Raw genomic sequence first — 15995 nt, forward strand, 5'->3', positions numbered from 1 at the left:
ATATGAAATCACTTTGAGGTTAGTAAGCCGGGCAATAAGCTGTTTTATTTAGCCCTCCTGCCCACTCGACTATATAGCCGGGGTTATAGATATTGTTATTAGCCCGTCTTATGGATAAGGAAACTGAGGCACTGAGAAGTTAAGTATTTTGCCCAAGCTCGCCCAGCTAGTAGGTAGAGTAGTTGGAATTTGAGCCCGGGTCGGCGGGACCTAAAACCTGGTTGTGTGTTCCTGTGTGTCTGCACCGTGCCACAGGTGATGCGACATGCCCTTGGCACAGAAGAGCTTGTGGGGACTGGCCCCCACGTGCGATCAGGAACAAATCTTCGCGTCCCAACAGTTGTGCCTGAGCTGTGCTTCCCCTATCTGGTGTGGGTACAAACCAAAAATCATTTAAAGCAGACATCAGAGCACCGTTTGGAGCGATTTGTATGTGTCTGCTCTTTGCTGTTAACTCCGCGCGTAACCTCACCTTGACCCAAATTAACTGTGATGAATACAAAGCTGTGACCGCGGGCTCCAAGACGACGGGCCGGCCGGGCACTCGGCTTGACACTTCTGGGCTCCGAACAATTAAATCCGTCCCTTTGGCCAGCGCCAGGGCCCTGTCACGGAAACAGGAGCCTTATTCAATACTTAACCCACGTTACTGGGCAACCGATAGGATGAAATAAGGAGATTTTCGTCCCTGTATATCAGCCAATTCCTCAACATACTTATGTCAGCTCAAGAGCATAATGTTTCCTAATTAATTAAGGTGAATCCTCCCATTTGTACAGATGGCAATCTTGGAGTATAAAATAATCTCGGAAAGAAAGACTTCCCTGCTTGTAAAATATCGATTACTGGAAACTCTCTCCCCCTGGGGCGCGCTGTTTATCGTTAGCGTCCACTATGCTTGAATTTTGGGCATAGGTAACATAACTCCAGTCAACGGTATAGGCAAACTCAGGATCCTTCTTCAGTGGGGATTCTGATGCACGGACAGTACCTTCCCAACTATCCCTGGTGAAGGATTACTTTTCTCCCCCTCGATCCATTGTAGGCAGATACTCCCGTAAATACAATAGAAGTTTTGCCACAACGTCAAATTGCGTGCTTTCAATCTTTATACGGACCTTGCTGCCCCCCGGCTACGCAGCTCATGAGTGGGTCCCACTTTGGGAAGCACTAGCCAGATGACCTCTCAAGGTCTCTTTTCTTTTAATTCTTGTTTACTTTTTTTGTTTTTAAGTTTATTTATTTATTTATTTTGAGAGAGACAGAGACCGCGTCAGTGGGGGAGGGGGTAGAGGGCAGGGGAGAGGGAGAGAATCCCAAGCAGGCTCTGCCCTGTCGGCCCAGAGCCCGACGCGGGGCTCGAATTCATGAAATCGTGAGATCGTGACCTCAGCCAAAAATGAGAGTCAGACACTTAACCCACTGAGACACCCAGGCGCCCCTCTATTCTTTAAAAATGTTTATTATTATTATTATTTTTTTTATTTTTGCAAGAGTGGGGGAGGGGCAGGGAGAGAGGGAGAGAGAGAGAATCCCAAGCAGACTCTTCACTGACAGCACAGAGCCGGACGTGGGGCTCTAACGAACCATGAGATCATGACCTGAACCGAAATCAAGAGTCAGACACTTAACCGACTAAGCCACCCAGACGCCCCCAACGTCTCTTTAGGCTACACACACGGGCCCTTGGCTGTTGTTTTCTAGTTGACTTATAAGAGAGTGACAGAGACCTCATTATTGTGCACTTGTTTTCTCCTTCTAGATTTGGGTCTTCTAAGGCATCTAGGTTACGTGGCAGTCAAGAATGGGGCATAGGCTGCTGGGAAGGCGCTCTTTGTCTAAAATCTGCTTCAAGCACTCAATTGTTTCTAAGAAGCAAGGATGGGATTTCATTTTTGTTCCAGGAAAACACTAGACTGGAATATTATTCTAGTCATATCCAAGGGAAGTCAGCCATCCTTTGCAAAGTTAATCAGAGCCTCCTCCACCGTCTTCTAGCTCTCGGGAGAGGCTTTGCTACTGGTCTTGCGGCATTATCGAAAGATAGATTTTATAAAAGTGTCGCAATGTCTCTTCTCTGTCTTCAGAAAGACGAGTCCCTATGTGCCTGTGCCTTTTTGCATTCGTTGTGTTTTGTTGGTAGGATAGCCCTTCAGAAAAGCAATATGGTCAAAAGCAGATACCTGAAAATAGGTCTCAGCTGACATAAAAATGTAGATATTCTTTAATCTGATTATTATCATCTCTGGGAATTTGCCTGAAGAACATTTCTGGAGAGAATAAAAAAGCTAAACAATGGAGGTATTAATTGAATTCTCACGAAGGTAACAAACAACAACAACAATAATAATAAAAGAATGGGAAACAGCCTAAAGATACCGCCACATGGAAATGATTACATCAAGCAGTGTTGAAATACACAATAGGAAGATGCAGGGAAACTTAAAATAATGATCATGGAACCTATGTAGAACACAGTTGTATACGTCAACGTTAAGTAAAAAAATACAGTTGAGCGTCACGCTTTGGCAGATGTACGCGTTGGCCCTTGGTCCGGTTGCTCTGGCCTTCTTCCTGCTCTGCTCTGAATGACACGGGTGCTGACTCCCCTGGTCCCCCTATCAGGGAACGTCCAGCTGGATTCTGTCAACGCAGGCACGGCAGGAGGTTGGAGACTGGGAGGAAAGGAGAAGCCAGGGGATTTCTGCCCCCCTTGGTCTCTAGCCCTCCATGTCTCTAGCGTCTCCATGGTGCCTGCTCCTGCCCACGGACACACCCATTATGGTCCCAGCTACTGCTGGGGAACAGGGCCACCACCTTTGGCAACATCATTTCCTGCCTTACTTTTCCACCCTAAGGACGGGAGCAATTGCCTCACCGTCTTCTGTTTGGCTTTTAAGCTCTGCTATCGTTTCTCTGTATTGTCTTCACTGTATTTTAAATATGTGTGAGTGTTTTCCTTCCTTCCTTCCTTCCTTCCTTCCTTCCTTCCTTCCTTCTTTCCTCCTTTTTCCTTCCTTCCTTCCTTCTTCCTTCCTTCCTTCCTTCTTTCCTCCTTCTTTCCTTCCTTCCTTCCTTCCTTCCTTCTTCCTTCCTTCCTTCCTTCTTTCCTCCTTTTTTCCTTCCTTCCTTCCTTCCTTCCTTCCTTCTTTCCTCCTTCTTTCTTTCCTTCCTTCCTTCTTCCTTCCTTCCTTCCTTCCTTCTTCCTTCCTTCCTTCCTTCCTTCCTTCCTTCTTCCTTCCTTCCTTCCTTCTTCCTTCCTTCCTTCCTCCTTCCTTCCTTCCTTCCTTCCTTCCTTCCTTCCTCTCTCCCTCCGTCCCTCCCTTCCTCCCTACCTCCTTTCCTTTCTTCTTTCTTTCCTCTTTTGCTTGAATCTGAAAAATACACATGAGGTTTGGAGTGTGGCAGGGGTATTTGGAAGGGCTTCCTGGAGGACAGAACTGTACGGTGAAGGACCATTGTCTGGGGGGATGAGCAAGCCAGGGAATCAGGGTTTTGTGATGGGATGGGGGTGGGGGTGGAGTGAGAAGACCACTCTGGGCTTGAAACTGAGAAAGAGAGAAACGTATCTAATGATATGTATCTCCCGTGCCTCATCTGGAACAAAGAATATGTGCAAGAATGTGGGGGAAATGAGAGCGTAGTTGGGCTCTTACCGGACAGGCTGGTAGATCTGTATGATCTATTGTAATTGTATGATACACATGTGTGACGGCCACAGCCTCTGCCCTGGCCGTCCTGGTGTCTGTGTCCTCATGAGCTTCCCTCCCCGCTCCCCCTCCATTAAATAGGGCTGACTGTGTAGCTTGGGAGATGTCGTGGAAATGTCAAAGCGTGACTTCTGAAGTTAGGCATAAAGGACATTGTGGCTTCTATTCACCTTCCACCTTGCTCTCCCTCGGGTCACTTGCTCTGGGACCAAGCCAGCTTCTGTGTCATAATGCCATTGTCACCTTCGCAGCTTTACAAGGAGATCCATGTGGCAAGAAACTGAGACCTCCTGCTAACAACCAAAACCGATTGGCCAGGGATGTGAGGGAGCCCCCTTGAGAGTGAACCTGCCGACCCCACTCCAGCCTTCGGATGATGCAGCCATGGCCGACGGCCTGACTGAAGCCTTGTGGAAAACCCTGAGCCGGAACCATCCAGTTAAGTGGCTCCTGAAAGCCTGACCCCCAGACACTGTGAGAGACAATAAATGCTCACGGCTGCTTTAAGCCACTATGTTTGGGAGGTAATTTTTGGCAAGCAGCAATAGATAACGAATATGTATCCCATATACTGGGTATATCATTACTTAGTAGTTCAGATATTGAAAGTCAGGTGTCACATAACAGCATGTTTTATACTCTCCCCCCCCCCCCCCATGTAGGTTGCGATGCCTTGAAAAAAATCTAGCTTTTACTCTCTGATTTAAAGGCACAGCATCATGGGGTACTTCCTTTCTCGCCCCCAAATGCAGTTGTCTACAGCGAATCTTAGGAATAACAAGACCGGTTCCTTACATGAAAGATCTATTTCAAACTTCTTGGCATTTAAAATGTTAATCTTTCTAGAGCCGAAGGTTGAACTAGTCTTTAGATTTTTCAGAGATACTACTGATTCACTCTGGCTACCGGACTCTTTAATTTCAAACAGAGCATCGTTAAGACTCCATTGAAGCAGGACTGACTCAAAATCAGGAAACAACTCTCAGCTTTCACAAAAACCATTCAGAGGTATGGGAAAGACGGGTCAGGGCTGACAGGCAAGCGTTTTCTCATGCCCGGTGGTTTTTTGTTGTTGTTGTTTTTGATTAACTACTTGTGTATTTCCTCTTGATCCCAAACAGCAGCTCCCTGGGCTCATCTCTCCTGCTGTCCCCGTCAGAAAATCCATACCCACAACCTTTCCCAGCCTTTCGTCTGCCTCTGGAGAATCAGGGAAGCCAATGGGAGCATTGTTCACTTGACAACCGTGCTGTCCTTCAGGGTACAGACGCGCGGTGGGCGTCATTGACCACAGGAGCGTATGAGAAAGGAAGCCTTAGGTATTGTGCCCCATGCCACAGGTTCTGGTGGCCCCTCCCTCGGGAGGCTTGGCTTGGGATCACTTCTGTTTTGCGGTACTGTGTGTAACCTTGGCATGCAATCAGCAGAGAAAATATTCATTATTGCCTGACTGTCTGCCGAAGACAATTTCAATTATTCTGGCATTTCAATGGATGAAGAAGCCCTTTAGGCTGGCCCCGGAGATTAGACTTACAGGCTCCGTAAATTAGGAAAGTTACAATCAGTATATTATCTGGCAGGCAGCTGTGGGATACGGCACAGCAGGCAAAGAGAGACAAATTGCTATATTCCGGTTGTGGTTTTGATATATCAATTTACAAGTTTAACATACACATTTGGGAAAGAATGATTTTGCATTTCTTAAATCACTTTTAACTGCCTGCACTCGAAGTTTCTGAACCTGTAACTTGAATAGTCGGCTTGCCTTGCTGACGTTTTGTTTTAAAGCCCAATTTCAGCTCGGAAAAAATATTGCTGAGGACAGAGCTTGGGAATTAATCTTTCCTAAAGTTATTCAAATAATATAATATATGGCAGTTAAGCAGAATATTCCATTTGCAGAAATGTGAATGATGTCCCATATAAAGGCTTTTTCTTTAATGGGATGTTTTCCTGTCTTTTCTCCACCCCCCCACCCCCCCCCCCCCCGCCCAAGATTCTCTCTGTTGTGATTATTACATCGACATATTTAATATATATTATTTCACCATGCCTGTCTGATAACGATAGATCTGAAAATAAAAATAGCGAGCATAATAACCTATCACAACACTTTACAAACGGTTGCGTAAGTGAGGTCTATTGGTAAAGAAGTTTTTCATGACTCTTCAAGTTGTTTCGGAACATTTTTGATATCTTAGCACTCACCTATCATTTGAACAATAGATTTACTTTTCACCTTCGTAAAATCCCTTTAAAAAATACATTTTGAGGCTGCTGAATGCTTTACAGCTATGCCTCAAGTAGAGCTAACCGTTCCTAGCTGAGTTCAAGCTGAGTTTCAGAAGATTTGTTTGGCTTTGGGTTAATGTGAAAAATATTTTCTTCGAACTAGATGGTTACCTTGAAAACTGTTCATTTTCACATTTGCACATGTCCTTTATAAAGCAAGTCAAGAGACATAAAGAATCATTAAAATACAGCTATTTATAAGAAAGCTTTGTAAAAAGCATGGGGGGGGCCTCCACTAGCCCCCAGATAACTCCTACTTTCTAATAGGCCTCTCTGAAATTAAAAACGAGCACACAAGACTCCAGAGGAAGCTTCTTTGCTCTGGAAATATTTACATTTACCGGGTAAAGCAGACGGGCGGGTTTGGATATATCGTCAGTCTCAGTTTATTTGAAAAGAGTTTGAGAATTTTAACTTAAGAAAGTTCTATCGGGTATTAGGGTGAAACACCAGTGACTAGCCTGCGACTGGGGCCCTCGAGGTCTGGGTTGAATTCAACACGCCTTCTACGGGACTGCCCCCGTACACCTTGTCAGAAAGGGGCTTACCAATCAATAACACGGAACTCGTTCTTTCCCCTCCCTGTTTACGGAGCCAGATTGCCCACGAGGGACAGTGCTTGTCTTGTACGACACCCAGGAAGTGCCCTCGATTGCAAACACTGCCGCTTGACTGTGGCCTTACTCAGTCCATTGTGCTGTTGTGTTTTCTCATGGGGACAGCCGGGCTAGTCCAGGCAAGCATCTGCAATTCTTAAACGGACAGTTCCAGGCTAGAGAATTTAAGAGACAACCGAATCGAGTTTTAATGCCCTGTTAGATAATAATGAAAGACATTTATGGAAAAAAAAGAAATTCCAGTTAGTTTGAAAGCCCGGGCCCACACTCCGTATTCTGACAGCAGATGGATGGCTACCTCAACTAATCCCGGTTTACTTTCTGACTCGGATTTGTCTCGCTGGTCCAGTGAGATGGTGAGGGCTTCCTCCAATCTGGTTAATGCTCGGAACCAGTGTTTGAGTTTTAGACTAATTATGGGCCAATAACTGACATTTTTTTCAATAATGTGAAGACTGGTGCCAGCAGGAACTCAGTGAGATTTAACATAAAAGCAAGATAAAACAATTAAAGTGGAAGAATATTTGATTAAGTGGACCGCTGATTTATAGTGGGGTAAATTGAAATTGAAAGGAGAGTGAACTTTTTATGGCAATCATATATTACGTTCATTATCAGAGACTCTGGGTCTTTTGTGCTTCTGCGCTTTAAAAAGAAATAAACCTGTTTAAGGAAGAGTCATCCTGGCCGGCGTCATTTTTTGTCTTCTCCTGAGTTATGGTTTCTTCCCGTTGCAAAAGTCGAATAAATCATATTCGAGTGAACCCATTGCAAAACGTGCAGTCAACATTTGAATAGGACCAAAAAAAGTGTAGTAACAAGGTCACACATGGCAAAACACACACAAACACTTTTGTTTTGGTGACAGAGCTTGACACATACTTCAATCAGCACGTATTTGGTATTTGCAAAACTTGTAGCCATGGCAACATCCCTTCAGGGGTCCCGGGCCTGGTGTGGAGAGCAGCAGAACGCCACGAGGTTCGGTATCAGACCTGGGACGTTGTGAAACAGCTGTGTGCCACATGCCTCTTCTTGTTCCGTCTCTGGCTGTGCTGCAAGGCTCTCCTGCACTTGGAATTCAATGGTTGCTGAAGCTTGCATTAGCAGGTGCCTGCTGCGTGCCCCCGACATTCCGTGGTTGAGAGCTGGCCCTTTCTTTCTGTAAACCCAAGTCGCTGGGGGTGGGGGGCGCTGCCTCAGAGAAAGGAGCATGACAGCGTAGGTGAGGCAAAGGAAGAACGGAGGCTGGTGATTGGGGAGATTCCGAGAGCTGTTGATTTTTTTTTTATTTACGATTATTTTTTATTTTTCAAAAAGTTTATTTATTTTGAGAGAGAGAGAGAGAGAGAGAGAGAGGAGACAGGGAGGGGCAGAGAGAGAGGGAGACACAGAATCCGAAGCAGGCTCCAGGCTCCGAGCTGTCAGCACAGAGCCCGACGAAGGGCTCGAACCCATGAACCGTGAGATCGTGACCTGAGTCCAAGTCGGAGGCTTAACTGACTGAGCCACCCAGGCACCCAGAGAGCTTTTTAAAGAGGAGAAGAAAAGAACCAGTAGTTCATTGTGTTGCAACTAGAGTCTTGATTCTTTGATGATACATTTGAATTGCATTCATTCATTTTTGCCAAAATGTTAGTTTATTGCTGTTTTAAAATTGTTGGTAGCAGAAGCAGCCACGGAAACAACTAAAGATTCCAAGAAGGGACTCTCCCCTGAGTTCTGGTCCCGACACAGCGCCCCTCCAGGTGCGTGGCCCTGGGTGACACTTGCTTCTGTGGTCCCTGGCTTCCTTGTGTATAAAGGTGGGGGTGTTCCAGAGGATGGCTAAGGTTCTTTCAGGCTCTGACAGGTCGTGACTCTCTGACTGTCATTTAGAGTGGAAGAAAGGATGTCCACCCTGTCAGCTACCACTGGATTTTACACATCCCCCCAAGAAAATCAGATGGGTAGTTAGGCTGAATTAGGGAAGATGCTGTCGGCTTTTCAGAGGAAGCAGTTGTTGAAATTCCTGTAACCAAGGCGTAAACAGAGACACAATGGACATTTCGGTTTTTGTTGTCGTCGTCAAAGGAGGGAGCGGCGAAACCAACTCCGATTTTGTCAGCGTACTTGTTGTTGCCAAGCGTCCTCACCATGGAGTTAAGGGCCACTTGGTGCCATCTGTTCGCCCTTTCAGAGATGTGCTTTTGTATGGCTGCTCTGTGACATTTCCTCCCCTTGGTACCTTTGCTCAGGACATCTGCTTTCAAGTCTTTCGAAACCAGAGCGCTGATTCAGACATGAGACGTCAAAGAGAGTGGGACAGAAGTGGGGGGACCTGGGGCATAGGGGGTGGTGGGAAAAGAAGGTTGCCATAGACTGTATCTACACCACTGATGATTCCATAATTTGCTCACGACAGTGCTTTTTCTGAAACAATTTTGCCTCAATACTGTTGGACCACGAATATTTTTTAAGCATGTGCGATCAAATCCTTAATCATGCACCTTCACAGTGCTGATGGTCTTAGAAAGAAAAATCGAATGGACTGGTTAGCAGGTGGAGAGGGTGCTCACCAAACAAAGTGAGGACACCACATGAGAGAAAGGCCTGGGAACCAGGAAAGAGGGAACAACCCAAGAGAGAAGGGAAGGAAACACCCAGGGGAGTTGCCAGAATGTCAGCTGTGAAACAGTCAGGACAGTCTTCAGATTGGATCAGGAAGACTGTGTGTCCCAGGAGGAATGTTCTCCCAGAAAATAAAATTCATACGAATTTGAAGATTAGGAGAGAAATTTTGGGGATTCTCTGGGACAGTTCAAGTTTGGAGTAGTGTTAGGTTCATAGGAAGCTAAGCAAATTGAAACACGAGGCAACCATTAACTCTAGGAAAAAGGAAAACTTGAATAAGAAAGGAAATGCGACCGTAGCGCATTGTATGGTTCAGCTTTGAAAATTTTGCCTCAGAAAGAGGTAAACGCTAAATTCTGATTTAACCAAAATTATAATGTGACTTCCTTGGAAGGATGAGGGAGGGGCAGGAGGGTGGATTTTGGAGGAAAAGTCTTTTCAGAATAGGATGTCAAAACAGGTGGTGACTGAAAATGAAAAATCTTGAGATGACAACGATTTATGAAATGAAGGTGAATACTAGAATGAACAGCAAAAGAACTGCAAAATTTTAAGTGGTCGGCTGCAGGAAACGGAACGTAACCATGAAAGGATTGGGGCACAGGATGATGTTTCTTTTTCTAGGGTTTGTAGTCTTATCTAACTTTTGAAACAACGCACATATACTACTTTGATAAAGTGTTATACATTTTAAAGACCTGTTGAGTGGGTGTACAACATGCTAAGGAAATGATAGTTTAATTTTGGCAACGGTGAGTTCAGGGGAGAGTGGCCCAAGGCTGTGTTGTAGTGCCTATGAGAATCCAGGGAAGTTTGAGGACCGTCGTTCTCAATTTTAGTTGTCGAGGTTCATCTCTTGGAAAATAACGTGTTACATCAGTTGCGAACGTCAGTGGATACTTGCCTGGAATCTTCCCTCTACTTCCCCTCTTCAAATCATATAAAACCCTCCCTATATCTGTGAGCATAGTCATCATGAAGGAATTTTGGGCCAGAGAACCCATCCAACTCTCCCTTCTTCGGACCTGATAATTTTACACCTGTACAACTGGGGTACATGGAACACGCTTTAAAGGGAGACCGCATCAGGTTGAGTTTCTGCTTTCATGCACAGGCCTAGTACAATATCTGGTACTTAGTAAGTGCTCAGTGAAAATAAATAGATTGAATAGATCGGTCAAGGGCACACGAGAGCAGCAAAGAGGTCACAATAGCCTCCTAAGATGAATTCATTACATCGATTCTTTCTTCTGCCCTCTCTTTCTTCTCCTTTTCTATGACGGAGACGGAGCAATCTTCTCCAAGCCTCGCTCTGATCAGGCTACACCTGTGCTTGAGACTCTCCATGGTTTTCCATTGCTTTTATGTAAAGGACAAACTGGTGGGACCATCAGGCCCTATGGGGTCCGCACCTGCCTCACTTCATCTCCTATCACCTACCCCCTCTCCTCTTTCCCTCGTTCTCACCTCTTGCTCCTGTCTTCTCCCCTCCTCCCTCATTTAAGCCCCTCCTCATCCTTCAGGTGACCATCCAATCCTCAGGGGAGCTGTCATCCACCTTCCTCAGTCAAAGCCTTGTTTCTAGGTTTCCATAGCAACATCTTCCTCTGCTTTGTTCTGTTACAATTGCAGTGTGGTACTTACTTGTCTGATAATGTGGTTAATAATGGTCTCGTCCAAAGTATTACAAGCGCCTGGAGGACAGGAACCATGTCGGAGAAAGCATCTCCATCCCCTAGCCCACCGAGCACCTGACCTCAGGTAGCTGCCTGATTATAATAGGTGAGTGAAGAAAAGGACAGCGCGCATGCATCCTTAGAGATGGGACCAGAGCCGCCACTAATGATGGCAATGGTGCTTTGTGGGCTCATTATGTGTGCGGAATACTGCGATATTTTCAGAAGAAGCTGGTAAGCGGCTGTTTTCTCTCTTTGCCTCTCTGAGTCACCCTACTGCAAGCATCTTGGAGCGTGTGCTTCCAAATATAACACACACACACACACACACGCACACACACACACACACACCCACGTGCATTCCGAAGCTCCAGGTGATGATTCAGCAGCCTACCATTTCAAGCATCCCTGTCAAAATTAGTTTTCCGTGAATAATGATGAGCAGAAATTTGCCAGGGTAGAAGGTTGGTGGGAGTTTGAGGGTGGGTGGGGAGGAAGAGGCGAGGTGCCTGAGAGACCCAGTAACAAACACTTTCAAAGCCTCTTCAAGGTTCAGATATTTAGGTGCATGTTTCACGTTCTTGAGATAATTAGCTGTAAACTTTCAAAGGTGGTCAGTCTTGAAAGTTGGGGTACCGGACCTTTGAATTCCTAGCTGCTCCTTAAAAGCTGCATGCTGGTTTTGAAATGTGGCTCTTGTGGGTGAAATACTGACTCATACTTTTCACTTTACAAAAAAATCATTCCATCTGAGCAGCTCTGAGAACAGCAACTGACTTCCTTACAAGCAGGAACACCGGTCCGCGAAAAATCGCATTACTGAAGAGGTCTGCCTATAAATAGAGACCTTTCCTATTCCTCGCCATGGGGCAGAAAAATCTCCCCCACAATTTTCAGAGGAAAATGGTTTTCTATGGCATTGCTTTTAGTACTGTTTGTGGTCAAGATGCACGATTCAGTGTTAGTTAACCAGCTCAATGTGATTAATATGGAAACTCAGTAATTCATCCGGATCGAAAATGTGTGATGAGTTTTCTCAAAGTTATATTTAGAAATCCAGAGGCTCAAGCAGTTTAGGGGTTTGGGGGTAGAAAAAGAGCCTGTCATAGCACCCTCCGCCCCTTCTTTTCCCCCAACACGAAACAGATTGTGAGACCTTTATTTCAGGAAGATTCTCAAACAATTTACTCTTTTCCTTTCATGCCATGACTGTGCTGATCCAGAGGACGTCAGCTCTGCAACCCCACGACCTTCAAGCTTTTTCTGAGTCAGTCCTCTGTGGTCAGGTAGTCGCAGCTAAAGAGATGCTCCTGTCTTTAGTACTGGCAACGTCTGTCATCTCTTTGGCCATGCTGTAACTTCAAGCCTTTCCTTCGGGATCTTTCCAGATTCATAACATTTATAACCATGGGATCAATGACAACGATAAGAATACACACGCCAACAAATACCGAGTGCTCATCCTGCTGCAGACGGTGAAGCGAACCTATAGATACTCTCACTATCCTGTTTTACAGATGGGAGAACAAGGCTTAGAAAGGCTACGCATCTTGGAAGTAGGGTAAGTACAGATGTACCTTGGACGTCATGACACCATTTGGAGCCTTCCTCTGCGTCATAATACTGCCCACCATGTTTCCAACTCACCCATGAGAAGACTCTACTGGTGAGGGAGGAGCACCTTGAGGGCCGGAAGTTTTTATCTGTTCCATCTTGGCTCAGCGTCCAGTATAGGACAGGTGCCTAATAAACATTTGATGAATGAATAAACACAAGTGCTAGAAAGGAAAGACAAGGTCTATTAATCACTGATTCCCTTTAAAAAAATTTTTTTAGACGTTTATTTATTTTTGAGAGACAGAGCACGAATGGGAGAGGAGCAGAGAGAGAGGGAGACACAGAATGCAAAGTGGGATCCAGGCTCTGAGCTGTCAGCACAGCTGACATGAGATCACGACCTGAGTCGAAGTCGGACGCCCAACCGACTGAGCCACCCAGGCGCCCATTTTTGAAAGGATATTTTTACTCTGCTCTCCTCGTTTGGTGCATATGCACAGAAAGTGACAAAATCATGATTCAATCACAGGGACTGAGATCTCTGCCTCCGGGAACAGCAATAGCAGAGAAAGTCTTGAAAATAGGAAGAAAAACAAACCCACAAGCAAACCCTGTTTCGTCACGATCCCCCCAATTACTGAGTATTTGTCTCCGAAGCCCTGATTTATGTACTTAAACGTGCTGTCGATGTTTAGAAAGAAGCATAAACCTACGGCCTGAGTTGTAACCCTAGTCGGAGTGGAAATTATGGCAAATCCAGTCCCTGCAACGTTCGCTAGGTTACACGGAACGTCACTTCCCTTAGAGCCACACATAGTAAAGTTCATGGCCTTTGATATAAAGAAAAGGGATTGGTTTAAACCTTTCCCTGCTTTCAGAGAAGTTTCAACATCTATGAGAAATAATTTCATCAGGGTCGTACGGTGGAACCTCTTAGACAATTTGACAAACTCCTCTCCTCACCCATTTATGTTTTCTGTTCTGCCTTCTTTGCCTACTTGCCCCTTTGTCATTGCCCCCTTTTCTGCCGCTTCTGCCCGCCATGTTCCATAGCGCGGGTTCATTACCTCCTTGCGGGTACTTTATCCAGCCCAGGAATCAGGGACTTGGAGGCCCCCCAAGCCCAACACACATCTCCATTTCATAGACAATGAGGCAGGATCAGAGAGGCTGAGCGACCTGCACAAAGTCACAGAGCAAGTAAGTGGCCAAGGCCAAGGCCGGGACTCAGGTCAGACTCAAGCCCATCATCGTTTCCCTACTCAACCTGCTTCTCTAATTACCAAGTCTGCTTCTCTCCTATTTTACTTCACATTTGTGTTTTCTTCCCATTATTCTAAACTCTTACTACCAAAGAAGAATTAGATTTGTATTTAAATATGTGGCCGCAATGATTGGGTAAGTGAGAATATGCCACAATGATACCACGGTATACTCCAATTGTTTACATATTACTTTTTACGTACATATACATTACTGGTCATTTATATATTTATGTTATTTATATACTATCTATATTTATATGTTTATATTATTTATACACATCTGACATTATCTTTGAAAGAAACATAACTTTAATATTTTCAGAAAAAAGTTGTAGGTATCAGCACTTCACATATTCAATACTGGTGGCAGAGATTACTCGGGTCTTTTTGAAAATGGCTTTTTCTGGGGACACCTGGGTGGCTCAGTCGGTTAGGCGTCTGACTTTGGCTCAGGTCATGATCTCGACTTTGGCTCAGGTCAGGATCTCGCGGTCCGTGGGTTCCGCCACACGGCGGGCTCTGTGCTGACAGTTCGGAGCCTGGAGCCTGCTTGGGAGTCTGTGTCTCCCTTTCTCTCTGCCCCTCCCCTGCTCACGCTCTGTCTTTGTCTATCAAAAATGAATAAACATTAAAAAAATACAAAAATAAAATAGAAATGGCTTTCTCTTTATTTTCCCAAGTCAGATTGCCCAATTTTAGCTATCTGTGTAGCCATCCAGTATAGAGACTATGTTTTCTAGCTTCCCCTGCAACTTTGTGTGGCTATATACCCAAGTTTTAGGTAATGAGTCCCGACAGGAAGTGCGGGAGTCTTTTCTCCTTGTTCCTCATGTCTTCTGGCTGGGATGCAGATGTAAAAGCTAGTGCTTGGCAGCCATTTCAGACCATTGGGCAGAATGCCAGAGACTGATAGAGAAGCAAGATAGGAGGAGCTTGGGATACTGATGACTGCGGAACCACAGTGCCAGCCTCTGTCTGCTTACATCTGGACCCAGTTCTAGGTGAGATAAAAATAAATTTGTGTCTTATTAAAAATCATTACTATTTACTAATTAATCTGTTATATGCAGCCCGACCAAATCTAAGTGATACGATGAGCTAAATGACTTCAGAATCGTTGACTTCAAATTAGAAGTTGTCAGAGAGTTCATTAATAAGCCAGAATACAGATGGGGGGAGTATTTGAACCCACCAAAGAAGGTGCATACCCAGACTTTCTGAATTTCTGAAAACGCCGATAAAATTACGTAATGGTTTCAGTGAATAAGAAGGAGACGAAATTTCAAGTAAAATGTAGAACGTATTCTAATTTGCTTTAATTTTATTTCCCAAATAAAGTATCTCAGAAGGGAAACAAAACTTACGCTGTGGTCCCTGGGTCCTTTTTGGGAATTTCAAGTAAGACTGAGACTCTAAATGTTGGGAGTGGACGAGGACATCCTCATTTCTTTCTGATCTATGAGTAATGTTGTTATAGTAATATAGTAACACACAGCTCATAGCTATCGCTACATAGCAACTGGCTAAATTTTTCTGTTCTGGGCGCCAGGGAGGCTCCGTGGGTTAAGCGTTCAGCTTCGGCTCAGGTCATGATCTCACGGTTGGTGAGTTTGAGCCCTGCGTCGGGCTCTGTGCTGTCAGCGCAGAGCCTGCTTCGGGTCCTCTGTTCCCCCCTCTCTCTGCTCCTCCTCTGCTCATTCTCTCTCTCTCTTTCTCTCTCAAATAAATAAATAATTAAAAAATGTTTCTATTCTAACCAAATTCCTTTCTTAATTATTTCGAGTTTCTCATTTTGCTTCTTTCCATGAGCAGTTCCTTAAAAATTGCCAGGGGAGGTGGAATCCCAACATCTTCACTGATCCTTAGCTTCTGAGCTTCGGAAATTCTACTTACCACATCAACTATTAAAAACAATAGTACTTTTTTTTTTTTTTACCTTAATTTTGGAATTTGGTGCAGGAAGATACTTTGGTTGAATCCATGAAATCATCATAATGGTGCTGCACCAGGGCAATGAAAATACATGTTACACGGCGGGAGCCGTATGTCTGTGGTCTTGTGTGAGATGGTGAAATCCAGCAGTCTCTTCATCTGTAAGGCAGGAGCTGGGTCCAGCGACCCCCCTGAAGAAAAGTGAGGGAGCACAAACAACTTTAAGGGTGTGATGGTGAATTTCCGAAAGCACCGCGCACCCCATGCTGCCCCTTCACTTCTCGAATGGGTGTGGTGGCAGTCACTGCCATCTCTGCTCATTTTCTACATGAA

At 45.0% G+C, this 15995-nt stretch overlaps 1 long non-coding RNA gene across 1 annotated transcript; it reads left to right on the forward strand.

Moving 5' to 3' along the window:
* The first annotated feature begins 3965 nt into the window (after positions 1 to 3965).
* Positions 3966 to 5651, forward strand: LOC123590656. Its single transcript, XR_006708904.1, has 2 exons — positions 3966 to 4718; positions 4832 to 5651. It is a non-coding gene; the product is annotated as an uncharacterized LOC123590656 (long non-coding RNA).
* The last annotated feature ends 10344 nt before the right edge of the window (positions 5652 to 15995 follow it).

The sequence above is a fragment of the Leopardus geoffroyi genome, chromosome B4 (assembly GCF_018350155.1).
Source record: "Leopardus geoffroyi isolate Oge1 chromosome B4, O.geoffroyi_Oge1_pat1.0, whole genome shotgun sequence".
NCBI lineage: Eukaryota > Metazoa > Chordata > Mammalia > Carnivora > Felidae > Leopardus > Leopardus geoffroyi.